We start from the raw sequence: 8495 nt of genomic DNA, 5'->3' as shown, positions 1-8495 counted from the left end.
CAAATGCCGTCCATGTTCATTAAGGCATATTCGCTGCTGCTCTGTAGCACATCCTCTTCCTGGAAGCACACAGAAAATCTTGAAAGCTTCGATGTCGAGGAGCTGGCGCGTTTGGCGTTCGGCGTCTCATTAGGGCGTGGACATCCTTTTGATTTTGCACGATGAGTGTAACGATTGCCGCGAAATTCGTGCCTGCCGAAGGCGTTCTTTGCTCTAGGCATCTCCTCTTATCAACAACAACCAACACCGGCAAAAAGTACAATACTCATCGGCAGGGAAAGCACTCGTACGCAGCTGCATGAAAGTTGCAGAAACGTGGAAAAAACGTGCGCAGCGTCTCAGGATTATATTGGCTAAAAAAGAGAGCTGAACAATTCTTGGCAAACAATTTTTTATATGTAGCTGATTTAAGACAAGCTTTCAAATCAGGTGGTGGACTTTTTGGTTGAAAAAATTGGCGATAAACGCGAAGGATATCCGGAAAGGGGGCGTGGCCGCTGACTACTTGGTTTCGGAAAAAGCGTTTTTTGGCCCGAAATATGGCTTTCTGAGGAAAGTGCGATCATGGAACATGTGTAGAAAGAATGGAACTTCTCAAATTTCAAAAGAAAAAAAAAAACTATTTTTTTCTAATTTTGCCTTACCCTGTGCCCTTAAGACGAGCACACGGGTGAGTGCAATGTCTCTCTAAATATATTTTTTTTCTCAGACCTGTGTTGCTCGACCTTTGGGGGCCGATATCCAGCATTGCTGCCAATCAGGTGACATATGGCAGAAATACCTCTGGATAGAAACACTGGACTGAGAGCAGACAACAGCGGGAGATTGCTAATACCAGCCTGCAGCCTCGCTTAGGTGTACCAGGATAATAACCTTTTTCACTGGCGGCAGAAAACGGCGGGAAAATTTCAGGCACAATCTCGCGAACAAACATCCTTTAATGCAACACGCGCCAGTTTCGCATGTTTATGGCTTGTTTCTTATGAAAACATGCAAGACATTCAACGCCTCACCATCCCCCTCTCCTGGCTCTTACGTTATAAACGACAACTTGAGCTTTACCGCGTTCTCATCCCAGTCTTTAGTGATGTCTACCGCGCCTGCTGCGGAGTCCAGAGGACGACACGAACTCATGTGCCAAATGCTCGGTCAGCGCACGGTTCTCGGCCGAACCGTTTAGAACGTTTTCATAATGTGTAGGGAATGCAGTTGCAGACGTTGCCCGCCATTATCAGGACTTATGGGCCAGCGCTTCTAATCTCCTTGGCTGCCTCTACATGGAGCACGGCTCAGAAATTTAGAGACTAGCGCACTGACATCATCCGCGATGTAAGCACAAAACATAAGTATCTGTAGAGCAGAACGCGATAGACTGGCATGCTTAACGGCACTACCTGGACGCTGTCTCGAATTCGCGGTAATGATACGACAAAGATGCTATTTACGGCGAAAAATCATCATACTCTTGGTAAGCAATAATGTAAAGTCGATTCAGTATACAGCAGACTGAAATCGTATTCGCGGCTGTCAAGCATTGCGTATTAGGGCCCTGAAAGCCTTTTTTTAACGCGATAGTTTAGGCTCTCTTTCAGAAGAAAATCCGACGTCGTCTTCGGTGGCGTCGTAGGTGTCGTGAGCGAAAAATCCCCGAAGGAGCAACCTGAGGGGGCCGTCTCGGTCGCGTGACCTACGTGACCTTGTAGCCTCATCAGCAGACGTCCACGAGAAAGCCAGGAAACAAAACCGTTGCAGCTGGCAGGCAAATTAATGAATGGTCGCGAGAAGTTACTAGGGAAGAGCAGCCTGCCACGCACAAGCGCCACTGTTGGCAGCACCACCGTAGCAGGGCCGTGGAGCATCGCTTAAGTGTTGCAGCACTGCATAAGGAGCTGGGTGACGACTCCCAGCGATCTAAGAATTTTAAGTAGAGAATGTCTACTTCCGCATAGATGGCATTTATCGAATAACTCTGTCGCTTCGTACTCTTAAGGCGGAGCTTAAGTGTCACCTTCAACTTTTCAGGCACTTTTATTGACGTATGTTCGATCTAGTTAGAATGGAGAAACTCGTACTACTGGAGATATTACCGCATAAAGCACTTTTTTAGGATCTCTGAAAAGGCGGCAGTCAGTGCGAGCTCGTTTACTTACTAGCCCGCTGGAGTGAGCAATCAACACATGTGAATAAACTTTAGAGTGCAGAGGGACGCACAGTTTTCCTCTGTGGGCTGGTAATTTCATGCAATTCTTCACTTAAGGCCTATCCCAAGACACAATCTAATGTTCTAAATGCACGAAAAGGTATTTAATTAATGTTTAAGAGCCTAGATTATGTCCTAAACAACGGAGAAAGATTTGTCACCAAGTCACACTGATTCGTAGGAGGACAGACAGTGTCGCTTGAATGTCTTGCGAGGTTCATGAAAGCATCCATCCACAATTTGCTTTCCTTTTAGAGGCACATATGTTCATGTTCATCTTTCTTGCACTGCGCTGAAGGTAAGCGTGCATTTTGTGCACTGAATAGCAATTTTAGAAAACAAGGTGCGAACAGAGTTCCTTGAGCATACTTCAGTTGAGTTCCTTGTTCTCGTTGTTGTCGTTGTTCTTGAGTTTCTCGTCCTGGTTGAGAGTACTGGGCGCAACAGAACAGGACGAAGAGAGTGATATTGTCGGAGCTAAGGCGAGGAAGAACCAGCTCTGACAGCGTTGAGGTTCAAACTGCTTTTTAATTGCGCTTGTCGCGCTGGGGCGGTCTAGCCCAACTTCCTCTTCTTTGTCCGGCGCCGCGTGCCATGGACTGCGAGCCGAGCGTGGCGCGAGGGGCTCTACAGGGCTCTCCCCTCCCCTCGTAGAGCAGAAGCCACAGGAACCGACCAGCGGGTGTGCTTGGAGGAAGGTGCACAGGATGGTGGCGCAACCGAAGCGACAGTGAATGGAGAGCTGACGGGCAAGAGCAGGGGCAGGGTAGGCTGGTTTGAGTCGGGCAGCGGCCACGACGTCTTCACGGCCGTTGGCGTCTAACTTGATGGTCTTCTGCGCACGATGAAGGACGCGGAACTGTCCTTCGTAGGCCGGCGTGAAGGATGGACGGACGTGGTCACGGCGGATGAAGACATAGTTGCAGGAAGCCGGGTTCGAACACGGACTTAGGGTGACGTTTGGGGGGGAGGCGTGACAGGAGTAATGTGGCGAAATATGTTGTTTAGGTCGCGGATGTAGGTCGAAGCGTCATGGATTAACGGAGGGTAGGAAGGAGAGAACAACTCCCCAGGGAGACGCAGGGGAACACCGTAGACTAGCTTAGCAGAAGAGCTGCCGAGGTTAGTCTTCAGTGCCGAGCGAATGCAAAAGAGAACAAGGAGAAGGTGGTCGGACAAGCATTCCCTTGGCTGGTGGATGGTAAGCGCAGCCTTCAGTTGTCGATGCCGACGTTCCACCATGCCATCGGCCGAAGGGTGGTAGGCGGTCGTATGGATGCAGCGGACATCGGCATTGATGCTTGGCCAAAGGAAACGAGATGTGATCAGCTTCTGTGTCGCACGAATACCAAGGTGGCTCAGGCGGTGTAGTTTCTCAAAAATGGTGCGACGGAAAGCCAAAGGTACATAGGGGCGCGAGACACCAGTGGACGCCTCGCACGTAATGAACTGAAAGGAAAACAGCAGTGGACAGTCGGCGAAGGACAGGGACGTGGATGAGGAGCGAAGACGATGCAGCTCTGGATTGTTGCGCTGTGCAGCCACTCTTGCATGTCCACTGGTGATTCGGACACCATTGCACTAACATGGGAAAGCGCATCAGCAGCAGCGTTCTCCGGGCCATGGACCAGACGCAGATCCACTGTAAACTCGGAGATAAAACAGTTGGTGGATCTCGCGTGCAGTTTAGGCGCTGTGGTTTCTTTGGAAGGCGAACGTGCAAGGCCTATGGTCCGTGATGACGTGAAATTCCCGGCCCTCCAGGAAGTGGCGAAAATGCTTGATTGTGAGGTACACAGCGAGCAGTTCTCGACCGAAGCTGCTGTATTTAGTCTCAGGTGGCTTCAGCTTTTGAAAGAAAAAAACCGAGAGGCTGCCAACTAGAGACGTGCTGCTTGAGAACTGCGCTGACAGCAATGCTCGAGGCGTCGGTGACGAGACGCAGTGGAGCGTCAGGAACTGGGTGTATGAGCAAAGTGGCGCCTACAAGCGCCGTCTTGCCAGCACAAAATGTAGCTGTAGCGTTTTCCGTCCACTCAAATGGCGCAGCAGAATTTTTTTCAGTAGCTTCAGGAAAGGCTTCAGGAAAGAGGCGCACTTAGGGAGAATTCGGCCATGAAAGTTCAGGAGGCCCGAGAATTCTCTGAGCCTTTTAAGTGACGTGGGGGCTTGAAAATCTTGAATGGCTTTAACATTGCTGTCGAGAGCCCAAATACCTTGTGGAGTGACAAGGTGGCCTAGGAACGCTATTGTAGCTGCGCCAAAGAGGCACTTGTTCGTGTTGATGACGAGCCCATACTCATCAAGTCGATGGAAGAGGGCACGCAGATGAGCTTCATGCTCAGACCCGGATGAACTTGCGACGAGGAGACCATCGATTTAAGCGAACACGAAGTCGAGGCCTCGCGTAATCTTGTTGATAGTTCGCTGAAAAGTCTATGTGGCGTTGTGCAAGCCAAAACGCATCCGCACATGCTCAAAGAAACCGAACGGTCTGGTGATGGCCGTCCTCGGAATATCACTGGCTCCACAGGTATTTGATGATAGGCCTTCCCGAAGTCAATTTCAGAGAAGATCATGTTCCCAGCCAGGTTCGATGTGAAGTCCTGTATGTGAGGAAGGGGATAGCGGTCTTGTAAATAGTGAGCATTGAGGGCGCGATAATCTTCACATGGTCTCCACAGCTTGCCGCCGTCAGTGGCCGGTCGCAGCTTTTCCCGACCAGGGGCACGGGTGGGTGGATTTGCGAACAGAGCTGCCGAAGGTACGGTGCTACCAGCATACAGCCAGGGGCAAGGTGTCGGGCCGCGCGTCACATGGTTGGGGGCGTGACAGGAAAGTCAGCGACGAACGGCGCGGTAAGGGCGCGAGGACATCGAGCCTCCTGGCAAAAGCATCAAGTCGACATTCGATGCTGGCAAGCTGGGAGTCTGCGGTAGTAGTTGGAGGCGACTGGTCACAGAGCTGACGTGGGGAGCCGTGAGTAGTCCGCAACACGGTCAGGGAGTTCAGCGAGCTTGTCTAATGAAACATCACCTGCAGCGGCGAGGATGGGGACCATGTGCTGGGGAAGACGCTGAAGGAACAACTCACACAGAAGGGGGCCGTGCTGAGCAGCGGAGTCCAAGAAGCTGAAGCATGCGGCGGAGGAGCTGCGAAAGGCGGCCGTCACCAAGCTCTGTAGCGCTGAGGAGCTGTTGGAGTTTGCTGAGCTCGGACGATGACTTGCGGTCGATGGCAGCCGCCTTGAACGTGTCGAAGGGTCGAGCCGCGTCCGGCGAGCTGATGACGTCCACTAAGTCCTCAGCGATCTCAGGAGGCACGGACTACACGAGGTGGAGGAATTTGGTCTCCTGGCTGGTGATACGTCAGAGCTAGAAATGCGCCTCAACCTGCAGGATCCTGACGCGATGGCTATTGGGCTGAAATGGTGGCAGGCTGACTGGCTGGAAGGCGGCCACCGAAGCACCGAGAGGCTGAATGTTCGAGGGCGGGTCGCCGCCGGTAGGAAGGGCGGAAGAGTCGGGGAATTTATGTAGCAGGATGATGTTGCGTATTCGAAGCCGGGTCGCCAAATCTGTCGGAGCTAAGGCGAGGAAGAATCAGCTCTGGCAGCTTTGAGGTTCGAACTGTTTTTTTTTTAATAGCGCTGCTTCCGCTGAGGCGGCCTAGCCCAACTTACTCCTTCTTCTCCGACGCCGTGTGCCATGGCCTGCGAGCCGAGCGCGACGCGTGGGGCGCTACAATATCATGATTTATATGTCTACTAAATAAAAAAATCTCAACAAAATGAAGCACCAGTGAAGGGCTTTAATGTCATCAGGAAGTAAGCGAACAACCTCTTCTAAAACATCGGTGCAAGCAAGGAATGGTAGCTGGCTCTACCCAGTTAAGGTAACTAAAAAAAAGAATTCAAGGTAGGTGTGAGTTAAGTTTGCCTATTCATTTTTGCCTGTATGAAAGCGCGGTAAGATGCCAACCAAGAGGTAGAAATTTGCAGTTTTTGAATCAATAGAACAATATCAGCCTTTTCAATCTTGCGCCGACACTGCAGGAACGGTACGCAATCCTGGAGCATCGAACTTTGTACGGAGTCAGTTGCTCAGTTTTTAGAAAATGTAAAATACACTGCCCTACGTTGAATCCTTTGTAGCACACTAACTTTACTTTAATCGCGATCCTAGAGAGTGCACACAAACTTGTGCTTCATTCTAATCGGGGTGGCGTATGCCGAATGTCTAATGTTAGCAGGGACTTGGTTTACTTTCTTTCACAAACCGATGCTTACTCAAAGAAAAGCTCACGGTATCATTATGTTTTTGCCAGGTAATGTTGCTCATTAGCGATAGCGCAGGGTGCCTGAAGTCTTTAACTTTAGAGGGAGCCGTGCTAGGCGGCTGTTAGAAAAAAGTGAATGTTTGTTTTGGTACTGAATCCCATAAATACTGTCTTGACAAACTGAAGGTTAAGCCTCCGTTTCTCTGTCTATCGCGTGTTGCGTAAATCAGAGAAAATGGAAAAAAAATTGTCTCGGCCTAACCGCATGTTGTTTTGGGCTCAAATTTCGCACAGAGGTCGCATTTGGTGGTCAGTTTTGTTTTATAACACATTTAGGTGGGGTACTTGCCTGATTCGGTCAGAATTATTTGGAAATCCCCATCGTCTGCGGCGACGGGGAACCAAAACCGAAAGGCTTCTCAGCAGTGGTACCTGTAGCGCCATCTCGTACCAACCGGAGAAACCCAGCTGTGCTAAATTGGTGAGCAAATCATTTTTGCTTGGTGCTGTCTGCTGCGAAGCAGCGCGAGACATCACCGAAAATGCGCTCGTACAGCGATCAAGAGAAGGCCATGGCCGTGACTTTGATGCGAGTCCAAGTCCTCCTACGCCGCCCTCCCCAGTGGAGGGCTCGTTTCTCCGGTGACTGCGAGATGGCGCCACGGTTACCAGCGCTGCGAAGTCTTTCTGTTCTGGTTTTCTGTCGCCGCAGACAATGAGGATTTCCAAATAATTCTGACCGAATCAGGCAAGTACCCCACCTAAATGTGGTATAAAACAAAACTGACCGCCAAATGCAACCTCTGTGCAAAATTTGAGCCCGAACAAACGTGCGGTTAGGCCGAGAGAATTTTTTTTCGATTTTCTCTGGTTTACGCAACAGTCGGTACTCACTGACGTCATTTAGGCTTGAAACTTGAACTTTCGGAGCCTTAATTTCTTTAAACAGTACAGAGCAAAGAACGTAGTTACAACAGGATTGAGGAGTGATATCAATATAGTCTTCCATACATATAGGGAACCATAATCACCTCATGACACTGCCTTGTGTGACACCAGCAGTGAGAATAAGTTGCCAGAGCACACATTATTGATGCCTAAATATTTACACTGGTTACACAGACAAGCGGAAACCCAGTTAGCACTGAAAGAAGGAAGTCAAATTGTTCGAATCTGTGAATGACTTCACAGTGCGGAACTAAAACAAATGCTTTGCTGAAACCCGGACAAATGGGATCAAAGGTATCCATTAAACTGTATATATTACTCATTTAAATAAGTTTGGCTAATGTTGTATTAAGTTGGCTAATGTAGTATTACCTCTGAGAGTTTTGTGCTCCACTAATTTGTTGATGCATTGCCTCATCTAACATTGCATACACAAGATTATTCTTTTTATGTACCCATTTTTTCCTTCGTTTGCTGTAAACTTTTCTGCCCACTCTTCTCTGCAATGTCTTTAAGGCACTGGGGGTAAAAATAAATAAATAAATAAATGACCTGAACTAGGCCAGATTTGTCAATAATTTAAACAAAATTGTGAATGATGCATGTGAGTTGACTAACTGTCGAAAACTCGTTCTTAACGTCGTGTTAGACAGCCGACAATATCTCGTTGTCTTCAAGAAAACTTTTGTTGCAATTGGATGCAATATGTTGATGAAATCTGCAGCCAATTAGGTTCACAAAAAGCCGACGATAATTATCGAGCAACATGATATGACATTTCTTGTGAATATTAACGACACGCGCCACGCTCTAATCTCATGGTAGTGTACAAGATCAAAGATAAGAATAAAAACTAATCAATAAGAAATGATAAACAATTTCTGTGTAGCCATGCCAAACGCTTAGGGTATGTCTCAAGGTATAGGGGAAAGCGTCCTCGGTAAAAACAACCCCGGAAAATACGGCCCTGGAAAAATGTCCTCAGAATAAAGTTCCCCTGAGGAAGCGCCCTCCAGGAAAAAAATGTCCACGTGCGAAAAATTACCTGAAGAATGAATTTTTCAGAAAA

At 48.8% G+C, this 8495-nt stretch overlaps 1 pseudogene; it reads right to left on the bottom strand.

Annotated features, from left to right (window-relative positions):
* Window positions 1–5156: 5156 nt before the first annotated feature.
* On the bottom strand, window positions 5157–5909 carry LOC149348668 (uncharacterized; annotated as a pseudogene).
* Window positions 5910–8495: the final 2586 nt, after the last annotated feature.

Source organism: Amblyomma mixtum, chromosome 4 (assembly GCF_055824585.1).
Source record: "Amblyomma mixtum isolate Tamu chromosome 4, ASM5582458v1, whole genome shotgun sequence".
In the NCBI taxonomy this organism is placed as follows: domain Eukaryota; kingdom Metazoa; phylum Arthropoda; class Arachnida; order Ixodida; family Ixodidae; genus Amblyomma; species Amblyomma mixtum.
This window is presented reverse-complemented; position numbering and strand designations above follow the sequence as displayed.